Source organism: Lontra canadensis, unplaced genomic scaffold, assembly GCF_010015895.1.
Source record: "Lontra canadensis isolate GAN:19392208 unplaced genomic scaffold, GSC_riverotter_1.0 scaffold21, whole genome shotgun sequence".
NCBI lineage: Eukaryota > Metazoa > Chordata > Mammalia > Carnivora > Mustelidae > Lontra > Lontra canadensis.
Genome location: NW_022631015.1, coordinates 17982339 through 18004287, shown reverse-complemented (window position 1 = coordinate 18004287; position 21949 = coordinate 17982339).

Genomic DNA, 21949 nt, shown 5'->3' with positions numbered 1-21949 from the left:
ATTTTCCACATGTTTTATTTTCTTTATTTCATAGAAAGCTTACTTTCACTGAAATAAGGGTAAAGACACATCCATAGAGTCTGCTTCAGAGTGATCTATCCCTTGAAAGTAGTGGACGCAGATAGGAAGTGTGCTGGAATAAGAGCTGTTAGCTGCTTATGCCAGCATCCATGAACACTGGACAGCTAGTTCTTCTCTACTTAGGAGAACAATTTTGACTAGGATCACCCTGCTCTGTTTTGATCATATAAGCTCATTTTCTTGGATTTCACTTGGAGCCATTTGCCTGATTCTAGATCAAGGGGTACTCCTGGGGAGTAGAATAGAATTTAGGTTTTAGCTTGTCATCTCATTAGGTTCTATTTTTTCCCTATACTTTTGCAATTTTGAAATCAATGTACATTCACTGTAAAAAAAAAAAAAAGAAACCTGAAAAATTTAGCAATGTCAGCTGTAATTTAACAGCATATAAATCACCACTGTTAATAGTTATAGTTTGTCTTCTACTCTTCGTTTGTGTGAGAGAGAGGGAGAAAAAGAGAGAGAGAGAAAGAGAGGAAGGGATAGAGAGAGAGGAGGAGAGAAAGGCCTAAATTCCTCTCCCCGCTAAAAGTAATCTCACATTTCTTGATACTGGATACAATCAAATTCCGTCTGAGTCTGTCCTTATTCACTGGGGTTGAAATCCTATCTTAGTCATTTCCAGCCTCTTCTGGGTCTTTCCTTAGGCTTGCACAGAATGGCAGAATTTCTGCGGAGTAGGAAATCAGGAAGTGCGTCCGCTCTTAAGTTGATTTAGAGACCATGTCTCCCTCTGTCTTTTATCCTTGCCACCGGTGGACCTGGTGTAGTTTTAAGACCCACTGAGCTTAATGTTCTTAATATTCTGCTCCTGTTTCCCCCCCTACACGCCCCAAGGGGGGGTCTTGCCACCTCTAGCTTGTTCTTCAAGGAGACTTAATGTTTGCAATCTAAACTCCTTCCCTGAAGGTATCGTCAGCCCTCTCACCCTTTTCTCACAATTCTGAAGCATCCTTCCACACCTCTAGCTCCCCAGATCAGACATGCTGGTCTCTAACCCTCACAAATGTCCAGGATTTCTTTCTCATTGGTTTGTGTCACAACATTTGAAGGCTCACCTAGACCATTCCATCGTTCAGATGGCCGGGTCCCAGGTCCTGGGACCCTGCCACAGACCATTTATCTTCCCAGGAGCTGAGAAGCTCCAGTCTTGACTTTTAATCTCTGGAAAACCATCCCCCAAGGATGTATAGGAAGCTTCTTCTAGAAGCAGCAGAAGATAGTAAATTCGAGTCATCATATGCTATTGTGTTAAATGCCAACCCCTCGAAAAAACAAGTAAGCAAAAACATTATGAGAATGATGATATGAATGCAGGTTTATAACTTTCTTTTTAACTAACATCATGACTCTTTTCCCATACAACTTTTTTTTTTTTTTCAATTTACATTGGTTAAAATAAATGGGCAGAAGTTTAGGATGTTGACTGGTATATGTCCAATGAATTTGTGCTCTTCAATTGGGTTATCTCAAATGCTTCATAAAAAAATGATACCCCCCCCCCCCAAATACAAATCCCTTTTGTCAAGCAACCAGCCCTACTGACAGTTGGGGAAAGATTAGATTTCCTGTTTCTAACTCTGCACCAGGAGTTCAAAGCCTTGAGCTTTGCTTAACCGTGTTACATCCGATGAGCCTAATTATTCACAAGCAGAAGTTATACCGAAGTAGTTCCTATTTGTTTTTTCCTTTCTCACTCTTCTTATTCTGTGATGGGTAAAGATGTCTATGCACTCTTGACTGCCTCCCCTGGAGAGTGAAACTGTGTTTCTCTACCCTAGAGTCTCACTGGTGCTGTGATGTTTGAGCCGCTGACCATGGCCCAGTTACACTGTAGCAATTCTGAGTCTAGCTTTTGTGAGGACTGGCAGCTTCCCTTCCTTTTCTCTTGGGATGTTTGCTCTGGGAAATGCTATCAGCACCCAGCCCCCATTCTGTGAGATGTTCAAGCCGCTGGGAGAGGTTCTTCGCGGATGTTCCAGAGAACATCTGAGCTCCCATCCGAGCCTCCTGCCAGGAAGCCAGCACCCCATCTGTACCAGCCATGGGAACCCTCTTGGTGGTTCCAGACTGACCAACTTCTCAGAAAACTGCAGGTCCAGCCAATATCAGAACTCTCTACTCAACATATATAATCTCAATAATGAAACATTTGTCCTTTAAAGTCAGTAGCTTTTGAAGTTACTTGTTATAAAGCAATTACACAAGGGATATATATTCGTTTGATCTCCATAACTACAGGCATGAATGTAGTTAATCATATTTAACCTCACATCATGTCTGTTATTAGTTTCCATATGGTGGGGCCATCTTCATAGAAATGAGCTGTTCAGTTTTATAACTATTTATGGAGAAACTACTCTGTGCCAAGCAGAGTGTTAGTTGAGAGATTAAGAAGACAAAGTCTGAATCAGCAAGAGGCAGAATTCAGCAGAGAAAACTTGTATAAATGAATAATAACTACCTTGTGATAAATTCTACTAGAGATTTTAAAATATTTTTTAATTTATTGTTTAAAAAGATTTTATTTATTTATTTGACAGAGAGCGGGAGAGAGAGCGAGAGAAAGCACAAACAGGCAGAGCAGCAGGCAGAGGGAGAGGGGGAAGCAGGCTCCCCACTGGGCAGGGAGCCTGATGTGGGGCTTGATGCCAGGACCCCGGGATCATGACCTGAGCTGAAGGCACACCTTAACCAATTGAGCCACCCACGTGCCCTTGTTTTTTATTTTTTTTTTAATGCACAAATACTTGAGCATCTCTTATATGCCAGGTGTGCAAGGAGCTGGGAACAGATACAAATGGAGGTTTTGTGGTGGCAAATTTATTAACCAGTAGGAGAAGAAAGATTAAAAGCCAATATTTCAAAAATAATGTGGCAAATGCTAGGACTGACACATGAAGCAGTTGGTAACTCAGTGGTATCCTGTGTTTATTGCCTGGCATAAGAATGACATGAAAGGTGCTAAGTGCATTTCATATCCCATCCTCCCTCTTTGAAGGTGTGACAGATGTCTTTTCCTAAGATGGCTGCAAAAACATCTCCCACCCCTCAGGCCGTTCAGCAGTGTGACCTCGCCGCTCCCCCATCAAGAGAAAATCTCATTGCACTTCCTTGAAACCTGGACTGGACTTGGAACCTGGGCTGGCCTCTAGGTCTCACTGGTAACCCACAGAATTTCATGGAAGAGATGGTATATGGCCTCTGAGTCTGGGCCAGAAAAGGCTGAGCAATGATGTCTTGCAATACTCATTTACCAGATGTTCCTTCTCAGAGGGCTTTTCCTGAAACACAGCTGCCATGCTGGGATGAAACCAAGCCCCGTGGAGAGACTGTATGCAGGCCTGCTGGTCAACAGCCCGAGTGAGCTCAGCCTTTGGGTCATCCTAGCTCAGGCACCAGCCATGTGAGTGAAGAAGCCTCCAGACAATTCCAGTCACCCTCAACCCACTTGAATCTTCAGGCAGGGGACCCAGATACCCTGGAGCAGAGACGAGCCATTGCCACTGGGCTCTGCTCAAAATCCTGACCTGCAGACTCCATGACCGTAATAAATGGTTGCTGATTTCATGTCCCTGGGTTTGGACAGTTTGTTACGTAGCAGTAGATACTCAGAACAAGTGGGTTCTAAGAAAGGACCACTCTTCAGGGAATAATATTATTTTTAAATAGCATCTGCGGTGAGGTGACAGTGTTCCTGGACACAGGTCTTTCTGTTAACTCAGAAACAGAGAAAACGTTTAGTCACTAATCATTTTCTGAATGCAAGTCACAGGGTTTGGGGAGCTCATCCCTGTCTGAAATACTTCTCCCCTTTTGTAAAACTAAGGGTCTGCTTTCTGGAGGCGTATTTCCTTTCTGATGATGAGGGTTACTTCTCTTCGTCTTCGGGTTCAGTGCCAGTGGAACTGTTGGAAAGAAGAAATTTATTTGATATTCATATCATAAATCTGCGAGACACAACATTTTAGTGACTGATTAGTGGGAGAGTATGCCTTGGCTTATTGAAAGAAACTGGCTACCTCAAACACAATGTGTTTTGTGACTTTTAATTACTAATTATCATTTGGAGGAAGAGTTTGCTCCTATGCAGAGGATTTGGAAGAAAACGCCCTATTAAATGGTGCAGTCCTCTTCTGTTTTAGTTATTTGTCCCATTGTACCACTTATTAACAATTAAACCATGTGCGCTTCTTAGATTGGCAACTTGAAAATTAGGAAGATATTCTTTTTAATTATGTAATTGGGAAGAACTTTTTGTTGTTGTTGTTTTGCTATTTTTCTATCTTGCAGTAATTGAGAAATCATTAAAAATTAGAACACAGTTCCATTAAAGTTGGAGAGGGGAGAGGCTGTGTTAATATCCAAAACATTTCCTTTCTTAGACGGTAGGCTTGACAGATGAGATAATTAAATCTGAGTCTCTGTGATAGATCACTGACATGGAGGGAAAACAAAAAGGTGCAAGAAATGGTTAATGAATGGACACCGCTTATGTCTCGGCCAGGACTGAGTTCATGTCCTAGGGAAGCAAGAAAATAGCGGGTAAAGACGAGAAGGAATGAGCTGGAAGGGACACAGTGTATGCAAGGCTCCTGCTGTTCCTCTTGAAAGGCAGGTGCTGCTCATCCTAGACCAGGACCAAAAAAAAAAAAAAAGCAATCTCCAATATCTCATCTTTGCAATCTGACAGTCCTGGCAGCAAAATCCTATTGTCTGCACAGATGAGATTGGACACATTCAGGGTGGTATGGCCGTGGACTATTGTCTGCACAGAAACCATACTTCTTGATTCCCAACTTTCTGATTTTTTGCAAACTTGCTGAAAAAGAAAGAAAGGAAGGAAGAAAGAAAGAAAAAGACTAGCTGTACAGTAGGAATGCCTATTTCGCGTTACATCCAGAGCCATGATGTCTTTCCAGGTCTCAGACCTCTGGGCCTCATTCTGGTCATTTCCTGTCCCAGTCTTCAGACTTCTCTGACACCTCCTGCTGTGTCTTCTGCTTGGCAACAACTGGCATTTTTGTAAAAACCGCTCAGATTTTTAACTACGTTGCCTAAGTGCACGGTTTTTTTTTTTTGGTTTTTTTTTTTTTTTTTTTAAAGATGGCGATGTAAAGTTACTTCCGCGATCATCTCCTCTCTGCCTTTTTCAGGTAGTTCATGGTTGAACCTCATCGGCTTTTTTCCAAAGAAGGAAAAAAAAAATGGAGGATATTGCCTGAGGCAAGAAAAGTTAAATCAGCTTAAGATTTTGGCCTTTCCATGACAAAAGTGAGTTGAAATATATTTATACTTTTCTATGTGTTTTTTTGGGATATGTGCACCTAGTCAAAATAACCAAAAAACAAATCCGGTACTCTCAGGAATTTTTTCTTGTAAAAAAATTAAAGATCTCCCTTTAGTATGAAATTTGGATTATTTTTGAGGAGATAATACACGCCTAAGTATTGGTATGTGAGAGCGCACATTTGTGGTATTTTGTTCCATTAAAAAATTTCTTTTTGAGCTGTCTTGTCAGTTCAGTCACCAGGCTTCACTAAGCTTTGCTAATTTTGTGAAATTTGGAATAGTGTTTTGCACGTTAGAGATAATCCCTGAAAGCTTCCTTCTTGCAGATGGCAATAAATCATTCTTTCCACTAAAAGCCTCGATGTCATTCAGAATTTATTACACAGAGTGGGTAGTGGACTTAAAAGCCATTTCACGTGTCTTATTACTTCAATCATGTAATTTACGGGTTTCAGCTGCAATTGCAATTGGAAAACGTATTTTCCTTCCCCTGATCAATGTGAGTCTGGTTTTGTATCCATCCCCACTAACCCGCCTTGTCCAATTTTATCCTCTCTCTCTCTCTCTCTCTCGGATTTTATAGCTCCCGTGGTCATTGTCCAGCTTCTGTAATTCAAGGTAAGGCAGGTCTAAAATGGAAAGAATGTGTCAACGAGGTTGATGTAGATTGGCTAAGCTTTACCAGCTCTTAGCTGCGCTTGTCAAGATATCTTAGTTATTACTAGTTGAGCAAGCTGCCCTAGGGAAGGGGAAGCTGTCAAAAACTCCTGCGTTTAATACGTACATCTCTGGCTTCATGGAGAGGGTATGAAGGAAGCCGATTAAACACTGATGAGGTAAGCCTAAGTAACACACTTAACACAAAGAACGATAAGGATTTGGTCGTCTTTATTGCCATATTGGAGGTGGGATTTTTTTTCTCTTCCACAATAATTAACCTCTCTTTCCATGTGTCAGCCATTCTCATCCCTATGATGAAAGATAGTATTGATGGATTAATAAAATGAAGACAAATATAGGAAAGGGGGCATCCCTGTGGCAGCCTGCAGTCCCGTGTGTAGAACATCCCATGTGGGCATAACGAGGATGAAACCATTGAACCGTGTGGGCTCACAGTGGACCACCACCAGGATGGTTGTAAAAGTTAACTGCTATCTCCTTCAAGTTCACCATCAGAAAAATAATGTGCACCCTGAGATATTCCTATCTGCAGTTGCCATGAATACACGTAGCCCTTCCTGAGCGTACATTTTCAATCCATTTAACCTTAGGGGAAACTTCAAAATGTATTCCAAGCCTACTACATGCACAGTACTGGAGGACAACTGCACCCGTCTCTACGATTCTTAGCCCTGGGACAGGAAGAATGTTTGTGTTTCCCATCTAGATACTCCCTTCTTTGATGCTCTTTCCTCCCTCCCTTAGGGGGCCTCACTGGGTGCCCATCCTTCCCCATTCTTCTGTGGCCCAAGTACTGGTGGCCTTCAGAACAGCTCTTTCTCTTTCATGTCTTGCTTGCTGGGAGAGCATACTGCTACAACAGATGTTGGAAACGCCTCGTACTTGTATTTTCATCTCCTTAACTTCCATGATGTGGGCAGGAGAGCCAATCCTGGTGAAAGGACTGCAGGAGATGTCCCTTCTGAGAGCTCTTGGGAAATGTGTTACCGAGTAAAGTAGACATGGGCGAGGAAATACCTTCCTTGTTCTCTGGATATTGTCATGTCAGCCTGTGACACATGGGCCGGCTAGAAGCATCTTGCCCACATGTGGAAAGGGCAAAGTGGAAAGATGACAGCCCCTGGGTCCTTGGTGGAGAGCTGTCCTATAGCTGGAACACACTGCTTATGAAAAACAAGGTATGTTTGCAGAGGCAGGTGGTGTTTAACAGGCTGGCCAAATTTTCTAGAATTTCTTGCTCTGTGATGCACATACCCTTGTCTCTACAATGTGTGGGATACTATTCCTTCTTAGTGGTTCTTGTTCCCTTTGAGTTAAATCAACTCCTCAGTTGAGGCAGAGAGGTTAAGGCAGAAGGTCCATGATTTCAGATCCACCTGGAAATTTGCTCATTGAAGACAAGTATGGAAACTAAAATCAAGACTCACAGTGTTTACATGTAGGAAGCTCTACTTCTTTCTTTTTCTCTTCTTTTTTTGGGGGGAGGAGGTTAGGTGAATTCTCTACCCAGATTTAAGGAATACATGATTCCACAATTATTTGAAGTATTATGAAGCGTAGACAGACTTTTTCTTTAAAGTGAACATTGGAGGGGTCCCTTGGTGGCTCATTTGTTTCAGTAACCAACTCTTGATTTTGGCTCGGGTCATGATTTCAGGGTCCTGGATTAGAGCCCCACCTCGAGCTCTGCACTTAGCCCAGAGTCTGCTTGAGATTTTCTCTCTCCCCTTTACTTTGCCCCTTTCCCTGCTCACTCTCAATCTCTCTAAAATAAATACATAAAATCTGAAAAAATAAAGTGAATATTGGAAACCAAATGTTGCCTAACAACAATAAAACTGCAGGTTGATTTCACTAATGAATAAATGCAAACATTCTAGACAAAATATAAACAAACTGATTCCAACAACATATTAAGAGGAAAAAAACACCTTGACCACATGGTATTCATGCCAGTGATTAAAGAATGGATTAATATTTGGAAATATTTAAAGTAATTCTCATATTTTAAACAGGAAGGGAAAAATCATGTAAGCATTCCCACTCATTCCAAAAAACAAAAAAATTCCTTGAACAACATTGTGTACTAGTCTTCATAAAATAGGAACAGTGGACATGATGTATAAAAAGATAAATGGAGATCATGACCGTATTCCAGTGTGATAGGAAGCTGACATGAGTTAAAAAAAAAGAAAGATAAAACTTGAACTTCCCTGAGAAAGGAGCATGTTATATGTGAAAGTTACAACATCACAGCCAGAAGACTGTACTTGCATTTCAATTCTCACACCTGCAATCTGTAGTGAGACATTAGTCATATCACTCCACTCTTGGGTTCCTGACACTTCATCTAAAAAATGAGGCCAGTAATGGAGGCCATAGAAGGATTAATATGATAAAAAAACAAACAAACATGTAAAACATCTAATTTCTACTGGGTTTTCATAAATAGTTGTTGAAATAATATATTACCTCTACTGGAGTTTTAGATGCCCAAACATATTGGGGGAAAAAAAAAAGTAGGAAAAATTTGAGCATATCCTTAGCTGAAGTCACTGTACCATGTCTTCCAAATAATCTAGTTACATGAGTTCTTTATCCTTCTGACAATTCCAGATAAGGTCTTCAGTGATAAAAACAAGAGTTTCAAAAGCCTTCTTGGATACGTATCACAAGAGAAAGTTTTTTGTTTGTTTGTTTTGATCCAAAAAGACAATACACATTCTCTGAAAATGTGCCTGCAATCTGTTGATTTGGGATCCATGTCATTCTCCAGATAATGAGATACGTTCACCTTCCTCAGTGCTCATCTATGAAGGCCCCTTTCCTTCTGTCTATCTCTCTGGCCCTCTGCTTCTCCAATCAAGCATGCATAATTTATGGAAGATTGGAGAAGCAGTTAACTTTTTTCCTTCCTCTCATAACTCTCTTCCGAAATTATAAATTAATTTCTGTAACATAGCTCTGCAATGTATCTAAGACTGTGATTCTATTTATCTGGGGTGCAGCAGTGAGAGAGGGAGGAATGCAGACCAGCTCCATCCCTGGGGTCCATGTTGAGTCCGAACATGTTCATATCTTTGTAAAACCAAATCATGTGTTTTTTATACTTCTATAGTTTCAATTTCATTTTGTTCAAATGCTTTATCTCATCAATAAGCATGATCTCTTTGAAGAGGCAATAGGAATGCAAGAAATTGGTCTTCAGAGAATCCTAAGTCTAAAAAATGTCTTCATTTTGAAGAAGGCATTGAGCAAATTTCTTCAATGAAATTGTACAATGTTGTCTGAATATAATAAAATAAAGTAAATGACCACATTCTGCTTCAATTCCTTAAAAATGTCCCATAAATTCTCAGTGGATAATTTGTAGTTTTTTTCTCTTTGTTCATCCCATCATATAATGAGTAGGTTTTGCAAAGTAGGCAAAACACAATCTCTTTGTATACACTATGAAATGTAAACTGTGCCCACCCACCATCACATTTGACCATAATGCATTTTTTTTTCTTGTTGTTCTAGGTGCCCCATCTGTGAATGTAAATTCAGCTTTTCTGTATTTAGATCAAACTTCTTATATTTCTTGCTCATAGGCAGGTCATCCATAGATGTTCTTGTATACTATAATTCTTTGACATTATTTCTCACTAAAAGCAGGCCACATTTCAAGCAGACCATATCCAGGGGGCTGTTAATATAAACAAATTAGTGGTATTAAACTATCTTTTTCTGGGGCAGCCGGGTGGCTCAGTGGGTTAAAGCCTCTGCCTTCTGCTCAGTTCATGATCCAAGGGTCCTGGGATCGAGACCCGCATTGGGCTCTCTGCTCTGAGGGGAGCCTGCTTCCCCCCTCTCTCTCTGCCTGCCTCTCTGCCTACTTGTGATCCTTGTCTGTCAAATAAATAAATAAAATCTTTTAAAAAAAGTTATAAAAAATATCTTTTTCTGATGATAAATAAGAGGAAATCTAGGAAATGCATAAAAAAAGAAAACAATTGTCTGTTCTATCATTTAGAGATAACTACTCTTGAAAGATTTTCATTTGTTTAATACCTCCTTTGCAGTGTACATGTACGTGGGATATATGACTATATCTGTACCTTTCTATTTATGTTTGAAGGGGGGAAAGGAGGCCTATCTTGTTTTTTCTCAAACAATAAATCTTAGGTTGCTGTCTGCTTTACCAATTCCCCAACAAACTCTAGCCTCTTTTCATACCTTTATTATTTGTTTGATTGATTCATTTTGCTAATATTTTATTAAGAGCTCAGAAAGTTATAGAAATCCTACCAATGACCTACTTGTAAATCTCCTCTATGTTTTTAACTCATTTATAATTCTTTTAGGAAAATAGTAGACATTTAAATACCTAGCATTACAAACTTCCTGCATAAAAGAGAGGAACTCTCTCCTTGCTTATAAGTAGACAGATATTTTACCTAATTCTTGGGCATCAAGACCTCAGAGGTATAATAGCTGCATCTTACAGATGATCAACTTTCATGTTCCCATTTTATAGATAATATTACTCTGTGAAAAGTTGATGTCCAGTTCTCCTAGGACTAATAATGCTCTGATAATTTCTGACTCAAATCCAAAGCACGAATTACAGTGAGAGAATGGCTGTGGAATCCTCTATTTTATGGAGTTAGAAAAAATCGTCAAAGATGCATTGATCAAGAGGTTTCTGTGACCTCCCAGGGGCTTTCTTAAGTGACATATTCATCTGTGATGCCATTTACCTCTCTTTCCTCTCTGCTGCTTGACTCCAACTTATGGGGACAGTGAATTAGGAACAGAGTAGATAGGGACAGAGATGCAGGGAAAGGTTGGACCTCTGCTCTACCCATGAAGAGAAGACCAGTCGTAAAAACTGAGAATCACTTATTATCCTGAATTTTGTCTCTAGGTAGTGTGACAGTATGTTTATAGGGACTGTATTTGATAACAAAAAATGTAATGAAAAATTCTGTAAGGTGGAACAAATTCTTGACGGCTAGCACCACTTTATTTGGAACAAGGAGATAAGGATTTAATTAAAAATTCCTTAAGAGACATCAACTTTTGAGTGCTCTTACCTCATCAGGAGTCAGATTTCTTTTATTTTGAAAAATGTGCTTTGTGTGTGAAATCTAATTATAATCTTAAATATTCCTAACATCACTAATAAAATATCATTTTAATATTCTATAACTTATACTTAAACATTCAAAATGTTATTAGTTATTTCAACAAGGCAAAAGCAAATTATTATCCAACTATTTAAGAATTTCATGAACATATGACTCAAAGAAAAATTCCCACCACTTTTACCCTAATTTTCTTTCCCTAAAAAGAACTACCTATGTTATGTGACTTAGACACATTTACTTCTAGAATAACTAGACTGTGTCTTAGCTCGTTTGTGAAATACCCTTGGGGACGTTAGTATTAACAACAATAACATTTGAAACTCCACTATTTGGGAATCTATGAAAATTTACATCAGAATTCTGTACAAATGGTATGTAGTAAAACGCTTGCCAGGAAAATTAATCTTGCAAACAGGCTTTTAAAATGACATGGATTCCCCAAATAATAGGCCATCTTCTTTTTGCTGAAGCACTTTGAACCCCAGCACCATGGTATATTGTAAATATTAGCATGGCATATTGTATTGTAAACATTTGTTTATGTGCTTCTCTCCTCCCCTGGACTGACCTGCTTGAGGACCTGAGCCACCTCTTACTCATCTTTTTGTTCTCATGTGTTAGCACAGTGCCCAACACAAAGTCTCCTTCCAGTATGCATGGATGCACTTGAAATAAATGTGTGTTTTTAAGCACTTGGGAGATAACCATTTATATATATAAAACACTGTAATGGAGTGAGCAGAGACCAACCCTCATGAGCTGGTGCTTTGAAATGTTAATGTAAAATAATTCTTAACTATTCATCATGAAGGAGGGAATTTGGGACGAGAGAGATCGGGCATCGGCTTTGGCATTTATTAGCCATGTAACTGGACACACCAGCAAACCACTGCAAATCTTAGTCTTTTCCTATGAAATGTGGTTATTAATTGTACCTCACTGATTTGTAAGGATCGGATGGCTGAATGTGTGAAAAGTGTTTAACATCATACCTGCCACATAATAAGCTCTCAATAAATGTTATTAGCTGGACATTCTACCTGCATTTCCAAGTTAATTCATTTATACTTTTTTTCTTCTAGCATTTTCTTGGTGAATGGCTAGTAATTAGAATATTCATATGCCACATTTTTAAAAATATTCTTTACATGGGAATTCTCCAGTTTATATATAGACTTCATATGTTTATACATAGGGATGTGTTTGTATGTATATACATATGTATTTCTATATGGTACGGGATTATATTTAGGATAGTATTTGATGTTTTCTCACATAAGACTATATTCTGTTGTTTTTAGAAGCTTCATAAAATCATACAAAATATGTTTCCACAGTTTCTTTTACTTTTTTTGTATTTTGAATTTTTAAAGGTATATCTTTAAATCATCAGATACTCATTTTGTGCTGAAATGTCTGCTTGGTAGAAGGCCTGTGCATTACTTCATGTCACTGTTGTACAGGCTTAAAATGTACAAGGAGGCCCTTTATCCAGCAGCCACATTACCATGGATTAAGACCTGACACTTTAACTTAAGTCATCAAGATATTGTCATTGAATTGTTGAATTTTCTTTTTTTTAAAAGACTTTGTTTATTTATTTGACAGAGAGAGATATCACAAGTAGGCAGAGAGAGAGGGGGAAGCAGGCTCCTTGCTGAGTAGAGAGCCCAATGCGGGGCTCGATCCCAGGACCCTGGGATCATGATGTGATCCCCATTGAGCCACCCAGGGGATCCTGAATCTTAGAATTTTCTTAAGAAATTAATTGAAACAAGATTTCCAGGGTGATAGTTATATGAATTGTGGTGCCAAAACACAAATTAGAGGGGAAAAAAGTCTTAATGTAAACATTTCAATAAAAACCAAGTTGAATAATTTTCCTTCAAGTTTTTTTTTTTTTTTCTATTTAAATTGATAGTCTCCCCTTTATATAAATGCGGTCCTCCTGGTCATAACGAAGGACACAACAGTCTTCCAGTAGGCACTGAGGCGTTCAGAGAATTTCTTCTTTGATATATCTGCTTTGAAAACCGCTTCTGTTTTCATACTACCAACTCATGGTTATCCCAGAAAAAGGGGGGCGGTGGGGAACGTCATACAGATTACTGAACAATCACGGTGCATCGAAGAGACTTCTCTTCTTATCGAGATATTCTCTGAGCATTGCTAACAAAGAGGAAAAAGTCGATTTATATTTTCTTCTTTGCTGTGGAAGAATGGCCAAAGCTCCACACATGAGCTAGAGTCCCAGACAAGAATTCCCAAGCTGGAATCAGCCTCCGTGTAGCTTCAACAGAGGCTGAGCTGGAGTTTTCGACGTGGAGATTCAGATGGATAAGCTTGGAGTCTTGAAAAAATTCAACTTTCCAAAGAGAAAGTTAGAGTTAAAGCAGATCTCAAACTTCCTTGCCTGGGAGCCAAACATGACATTTCTCTCCTAGGGACAGAGCTCATGAGGAATTTATGCCGCGGACAGGCAAGAGTCTGAGAATGAGAAATTGTATTTCCTAAATCCTCTAGAGACTATTGCAGACTCGTGTGGCCTGAAGGAGCCTTCCTTGTGTCTTCTGATTTTCAGGAAAACATATTTTTTAAGCCACTGCAGGAGAGGTGACATTTCATTTTCTTCATAAAAGACTCTCTTGGAAGGTTATTTTATAGTTTCTCTCCCAGAACCATCCCAAAGAGGTTTTTCTTAGTCCAGGCAGGACTCATATCTCTTATAAAAGATGGAGAGAAGGTGGGCCAGGTTATTCAGGGCTTGGGGAACGTGGATGAGAGTAATTTAAAGTTTTTCCTTGTATCACCAGAGTTCCATCTATATCCTTTTAAAGTTAGAGAGCCAAAGCTGAAGGATGATTTCCAGGTCATCCAGGAGATAGGAAATAGACCATTGCCCGCTTCAAAATTGTTTTGCTTCTGCATGTGTGTCTTCCCACTGTGTGTGTGTGCTTATTAGTCGTGTGCGAATGCTTGTGGTAGAAAATTCCCAGCCAGCGAGCACTTCTGCTCTTGACCCGCAAGTCATCATGAACACATCAAGCCCCTTTTTCTCTCTGAGCTCTGGAACTTTGAATGAAACAACGATTACAAACCAATCAGCACTGTCATAGTAGATAAAAATCGGATCATCTCAGCCCCAGATTTCAAATCAGCCATCATCCTCTTGTCAGGGACCAGAGGATGTGGATTTCAACCAAGGTGGACCTCAGAATCTAGAGGAAAGCCCTGAGTGATCTTCCGGTCACCGAAAACTTTGTAAGCGTTAGTTCTCCCGGGTAATGATAAGTGTCCGTGTATTTTTTCTCAGACATCCTTCACAGTCTGCAGTTGAGCAAAGAGGCTAAGACATGGGGCAAGAAATTACCTTCTTTTGTGGATTAAGATAAATATAGCATAACTCTAAATGTATTATCTAATCGGACTCTCTGTGATGAAAAAAATATTCTCTTCTGTCCCGTATGGGAGCCATTAGCCAGGGGTGGCTCTCAAGCACTTGAAATGGGTTAGTACAGCTGAGGAATTGAGTTCTTAATTTTAAAGAATTTAAATATAAAGAGCCACATGTCGCTACTGGTTCTGTTCTAGGATTAGACGAGGAACTTCTATAGAACGTTTCCATGGAAAGTTTCCTACAGTATGTTTTAAAGTGTTCTGATTAAAGTGTATGTCTCCTTTTCTGTTCTAAGCCTACGTAAGATGTATATTACAGAAAAATGATTATAAAACCTGGAATGTTGTTTGCTTTGGAAGTGTGTGGAAATGGGTGATCTAATTTTTTAAATTATGAAATATAAAAAATTATAGGCTGGTTCCTAAGAAATGATTCATGTGAATTGTTCAGAAAAATAGAGACATGATGTGTCTGTGAGTATTCCATTTATTATAAAGGTATATGCAGAGTCCCTTTATGGGCTGTGAGAACACACTGTTGATAACAGAAGCTGTGTTCTGTATTTTTGTTCTTACATCATCTGGTACATGGGAAGCACTGAGTTTTGATTTTTTTTAAAGATTTTATTTATTTATCAGATAGAGATCACAAGTAGGCAGAGAGGCAGGCAGAGAGAGAGAGGGAAGCAGGCTCCCCACTGAGCAGAGACCCTGATTCAGGGCTTGATCCCAGGTTGCTGGGATCATGACCTGAGCTGAAGGCAGAGGCTTTAACTCACTGAGCCACCCAGGCACCCCTGAGTTTTGATTTCTAAAAGAATGAGTAGAGGGGCATCTGGGTAGCTCAGTTGGCTAAGCATCCGACTCTTCTTTTCCGTTCAGGTCATGATCTCAGATCAAGTCCCGTGTCAGGGTCCGTGCTGGGCATGGAGTCTGTTTAGGATTCTTTCTCTCCCTCTTCCCCCTGCTTCCACGTGTGCATTCTCTTTCTTTAAAAAAAGAAAAAGGAAATAAATAGAATTTATCGGGCTCTATCTAAATATCACAGAGGATCTCTCTCCAAATCGGCCAAGAAACGGTGATTAAACAGAAAATGAAAGGAGGGTTCTCTAACAACTCATCATTTTTTAGCTGAAAACTAAAACTAAAACTAAAACTAAAACTAAAACTAAAACTTTGGCTGATCAGCTCACTGCAGGAACTCCAAAGAAATGAAAGCACAAAGTGTGACCAGCAGCATTTCCTAACATGTATGCAGCCCTTGCCCCCAAAGTAATGTCAAGTTGTAACCATTTGACCTTGCGCTTTGCTCTCAGGCCATCTCTGTGCTGTTTTTGTGAGCACAGAAATTTCAAGCGATTATGTTTTAACTTAAAATGAACCAAGTAGGGGCGTCTGGGTGGCTCAGTGGTTAAAGCCTCTGCCTTCTGCTCAGGTCATGATCCCAGGGTACTGGGATCGAGCCTCACATTGGGCTCTCTGCTCAGCGGGGAGCCTCCTCCTCCTCTCTCTCTCTGCCTGCCTCTCTGCCTACTTGTGATCTGTCTGTCAAATAAATAAAAATCTTTAAAAAAAAAAATGAACCAAGTATATGAATTGCCCTGGGTGGGGGGAAAATAGTGTGAGATGATTGCATAGGCAATGTTTCTTGTAGTTTTTATTTATTTATTTTTTTTTAATCAGGAAGGATGGCTCTGCAGTTCATCTCCTTGAAGAACTGAACTCTTCCTTAGCAAAGGGTTAGTGTAAATCTTAGACTAGACTTATCTGTGTTCTGGACCAAACTGGTAGGTTTGGAACCCTCTTGTCCTGAGGCAGAAAGCCAGGTTCCTATCTAACGGCCGAGGGTTTATGGAAAGTTCTCGGAGTAGGTGCCGTGTTTTCTCATAAACCTCCAGCCCTCTATTGATGGAGACTGGCAAGGCTTGCAAATCAGTTCAGGATTAAGTCCTGTTCTTGATTATCAAGCAACATTTTGATTCTCAGCACCCTCTAGTAAGACACCTCCAGAACTAGTTTGTTTATCTCCTCCTTATAGCCTGACCTAAAATCTCAGACACTTAGCACCCAGTTAAAAAAATAGTCCTGAATGGTTTGCAGATGGTGGCCCTAGGGTCAGGTGATGACAAAAATCTATAATAGTGGATGTCTTCCCAAAAAAGTCAGATTTATGGCAAAGAATTCAATGATAGCTGAAGAGCCTGAATTTCTTAGAAAGTTTTTCTACCTTCCCAACCGTACACCTGGTATCAGATACAAACCAATCTGAAATGTCGAATACCGAAATATGTGCCTTTTTATCAACTTGTGGATGTGAGTTAGGGAGCTCTTACACCATAAAAATTTTCTAAGGAGGTTGCATAATATAATTGGGTATTTCTAGGGGCCGATGGCTAGCAGCCTCAGTTTTTCAAATTGCTTTAATGACTGATAACAGGTCGTAGACAATGACGATAATTTCAGCTCCGTGCAGTAGTGGTATAATGTAGGCTACCGACTCACCATTGGACAAAAATCCTCAAACCTGCTCATAATCAGTTCAAATAAAAAATCGCGGATTTCAACACAGCCATGAAACTTCTTGTCTCCAATTTTAACATCAGGGATTCCTAAATTTTTGCTTACCTCCGAGTTGTAAGTGACACTGTAAGCAGTAGGTGTCCCGGTGCCATCTGGCTGGAAACAGCAAACGTAGATCCATTACCATGGGGTGGAGTGCCGGCAGAGCAAGAATAGTTTCACTTCATCGTAACTTGCTGATGCAAGCAAAGACACGGCTGACTTTCTGGAAGGGTCTCCATATAGGTGAGTTCAGTATTGGGGAATGTCTCCTCTAAGTCATGGGGACAGCCTCAGGAGGATTTGAGTCCCCACTCTTTTGTGGGTAAGAGGAAGATCATTGCATCTTTATATTTGTTATTTTGGTTGGTGGTTGTATTCATTTTCTGTTGCTATAAAAAGTGCCACAACTTCAATGACATGAAACAATATTCATGTGATTGTTACCTAGCAGTTTCTGTAGGTCAGAAGTCTGGATACAGTGTGGCTCAGCAGGTTTCTCTCCTTGGAATCCTATAAGACCAAAGTCAAGGTGAAGGGAGGGTTACATTCCCTTCTGGAGCCTCTGGGGAAGAATCTCGCTTGGGTTGTTGGTGGAATTCAGCGGTCTCTGTGCTTGAGCGTTGCTTGCCGGCTGTCAGCGAGGGGCAGCCCTTAGCCACCTAGAAAACCCTCTGCCACTGTCGTAAACGGTCGGCTTCCATCTCAGAACCACTGCAATGGGATCTCAAACCCTGCTCAAGCTTGGAATGTCTCTGACCTTCCTTTCTACTGAATCTCTCAGACCCCAGCTACGGAAAGTTCTCTGGACTGTAGGCAAGGGCTCATGTGGTAAGCCTGGATCCCCCTGGATAATTTGGTTCATCTCTCTACCTTGAAGTTCTCCACTTGAAATAGATCTGCAGTCCTCTTGCCATGTAAGGTAACACATTCAGTGGTCTAGGGACTAGGGCTTGGAAATCTTTGGGGAGCCATTACTCTGCCTACCACAGTGATTGTCAGCTTCAATTGTGTGTATTCATTGTAGCTTTAGAAGGTTACTTTTACCTCTCTGTCTCCCTCTCACCCTGCCTTTCGTTTAGAAACCTGGAATACTGAGAGGTAGAGCCCTTCTATATTGTTCTATAAGTTTTTTCTCTTGCAATTTCTTCATCAAGTACAACGTAGACATTTGTTATTAAATCTGGAAACCTTGGGGCGCCTGGGTGGCTCAGTGGGTTACAGCCTCTGCCTTTGGCTCGGGTCATGGTCCCAGGGTCCTGGGATTGAGCCCTGCATCAGGCTCCCTGCTCAGTGGGGAGCCTGCTTCCTCCTCTCTCTCTCTGCCTGCCTCTCTGCCTACTTGTGATCTCTCTCTGTCAAATAAATAAATAAAGTCTTTAACAACAACAAAAAAAATCTGGAAACCTGAAAAGCAAGGTCCCTGTGAAATAATGAACAGTTCCAAGGCTAAGGACATTATAAATTTAATGGGATTCACTAAGAGTGCCACTGGATAAGAAAGCAATTCCTTGATTCCATCCATTTTTTTGGTATTTAGGTTTTTAAAAACCACAAATTTTTAAAAGTTTTTAAAAGATTTTATTTATTTGAGAGATAGAGTGAGTACAAGTGGGGGTAAGAGCAGAGGGAGAGGAAGAAGCAGGCTCCCCGCTAAGCAGGGAGCTCAATGCGGGACTTGATCCCAGGACTGTGAGATCATGACTGAGCTGAAGGCAGACACTTAAATGACTGAACCACCCAGGTGCCCCTAAAAACTACAAATTTCATAAAGGCTGTCGTATTTGCAGGAACAATGAGGTGTTGATTGTCTAAGCATGAAATGTATGTGCCGAATAAAGTCCTATTCATAGTTCATTTTAGTGTCTACAAAACCACACTACTAGAAATTAGTACAGTGTCAGGTTCAGTGTGTTCAAGTTGATAAAACCTTGCTTGATATGATACCAGTAACCTTAGGACTCTAGAATGCTGTCAGTTTTCTTTTTCAATTTACGCTGTGCTAATTAGTCCGTTCAGGCTTCATACTTCTCTTTGGTAATTTATATTTTTCTAGACAACTGTCCCTGTCATTCAAGTTTTCAAGGTTCTTGCTAATTTTGAAATGTTCTGTTACAATTTAAAAAATATCTTGATTTCTAGAGACATCTATCAAGTTGTGCTTTATTTTGAACTTATTTTTTTTGGTCTTCTTACCATTTCATGTGTTTTCCTTGATATACTCACAAAAGTATTTCGTTAGTGTTTTAAGTGAGGTATCAGTTTGCTTTAATTAATTTTAGGGGTTTTTTTCATGCATATTATCATTATGGGGGTGTATCTTTACTTTCTACCATTGCTTTATCTGGGTTCATTTTGTTATTCCTTTTATAGCATGTTCTGTGGAAATAGTCATGTAATCTGGAGTATTTTTAAGAAATAATTTGAAGTGTATAATTGCCTTTATTCCACTGGCATCGATATATAGTATTTTAGTAAATTATTAAATTATTAAATATTATTAACATTGTTAAAATATATTAACATTATTAACATTAAATATTTTCAATTTTCATTTTGTTTTCCTGCTTTACTCATTCATTATTGACACATGGGAAAAAAAATCCCAGATATATGGAATTAGTAGGGAAGGGGCTGTTTTTTTGTTGACTTCTAGTTTTATTGTGTGTAATCTGGCCATCTTGATACTAATAGTGGGGAATATGTTGAGACTTCCTTTATATCTGGAGCAGTTTTTGTAAATGGTCTTTGCGTAGTTGAAAATACTGTACATTCCCTGTTTTTAGGAATGCAAAGTTCTATACAAATCTGTTACAGCAAATTTGTTCATTATGTTGTTCAAATCTCCTACATCCTTGCTTTTTTAGGGGGGATACTGGCTGTGTCCCTATATGACAGATATGCACTATGATTTTGGATTTTTCTATTTCTCTTTGTATTTCTATTAAATTTTGCTCTCTATATATTTTGAGTTTTATTTGGGTTCATTCAAGTTCAAAATTTTCTATCTCATTATTACAACTTTCCATTTATTGATATGTAAAATGTCTGTGTTCCTTGGATTCTCTTTTGTCAGATTTAATATCATTATACCTTCGTTTTTGTTAGTACCTGACTGCTTTGCCTCCCCTCCTTCCCTTATTTGCAACTTTCTGATTCCTCTTCATTCAGCAATGTGCATTTTGTGAGTAGCCTCTATTTGCGTATCGTATTACCTACTCTGAGGTTCTCTTCTAATAAGTTATTCACATTTACTACCGGTGCTAGGATCTTTAGATTTATGTCTAGTTCCTCGTTCCATGCATTTTCTATTTAGAGGCGTAGTACCTTGGAGATACTGCGGGTTGGGTGCAACTTCACCACAGCAGAGCAAATATTGCGAGTCAAATGAATTTTTCGGTTTCCCAGTGCATATAGAAGTTATGTCTACACTATACTGTAGTCTATTAAGTGTGAAATAGCATTATGTATGAGAAAACAATGTAGGTAGTCTAATTTAAAAATACTTTATTGATAAAAAATGCTAGCCATCCTCTGAGATGTCGGTGAGTCCTAATCTTTTGGTTGGTGGAGGGCCTTCTCTTGATGTTGCTGCCTCTGGCTGCTCAGGGTGGTGGTTGCTGAAGGTGGGGGTGGCTGCGGCCATTTCTTAAAACAAGACAAAAATGGAATTTGCCACGTCAATAGACTCTTTTTTTCCACGAATGATTTTTCTGTAGCATGTGATGCTGTTTGGTAGCATTTTACCCGCCATAGAACTTCTTTCAGAATTGGAGTCCATCCTCTCAAACCCTGTTGCTGCTTGATCACCTAAGTTCATGTACTGGTCTAAATTCTTTGTTGTCGGTCCAACAGTCTTCATGGCATTGCCACCAGAAGTGAATTGCGTCTCAAGAAACCACTTCCTTTGCTCACCCATAAGGAGCAACTCCTCATCCTTTCAAGTTTTATCGCAAGATGGCAGCAACGCAGGCCATCTTCAGGCTCCCGTCCCAGCTCTCTTGCTGCTTCTGTCACATCTGTGGTGATTTTCTCCACTGAAGTCTTGAATCCCTCAAAGTTATCCGTGAGGTTTGGAGTCAACTTCTTCTAAATTTCTTTTCATTGTTGGTGTTTTGACCTCTACCCATGAAGCATGAATGTTCTTAATGGCATCTAGAATAGTGAATCCTTTCCAGAAGGTTTTCCATTGACTTTGCTCAGATCCCCCAAAAGAATGACTATCCGTGGCAGCTACATAGCCTTATGAAATGTGTTTCCTAAGTAATATGATTTGGAAGTCAAGATCACATCTTGAACTTTGGGTGTCAGGAGGCATTAAAACAGTATTTGTCCAACTGTCCATCTCCACCAGCTCTTGGGTGATGAGGTGCATTTTCATTGACCACAAATATTTTGAAAGGGATCATTTTTTTCTGAACAGTAGATGATCACAGGGCTTAAGATATTCGGTGAACCATGTTGTAAGCATGGGCTGTCATCTAGGCTTTGTTGTTTTGTTCATAGAGCACAGGCACAGTAGATCTAACATCATTCTCAAGGGCCCTAGGATTTTCAGAATGGTGAATAGGTTTTGGCTTCAACTTCAAGTCAGAAGTTGCATTGGCCCCTGACAAGAGAGCCAGCCTGTGCTTTGAAGGCAGGCATTGGCCTCTCCTCTCCAGCTCTGGAATTCCTGGATGGTATCTTCTTTAAAAAGAAGACTGCTTCATCTACGTTGAAAATCTGTTGTTTCCTGCAGCTGCCTTCGTTAGCTCTCTCTGCTTGATCTTCTGGAGAACTTGCTACAGCTTTCCCATCAGCACCTG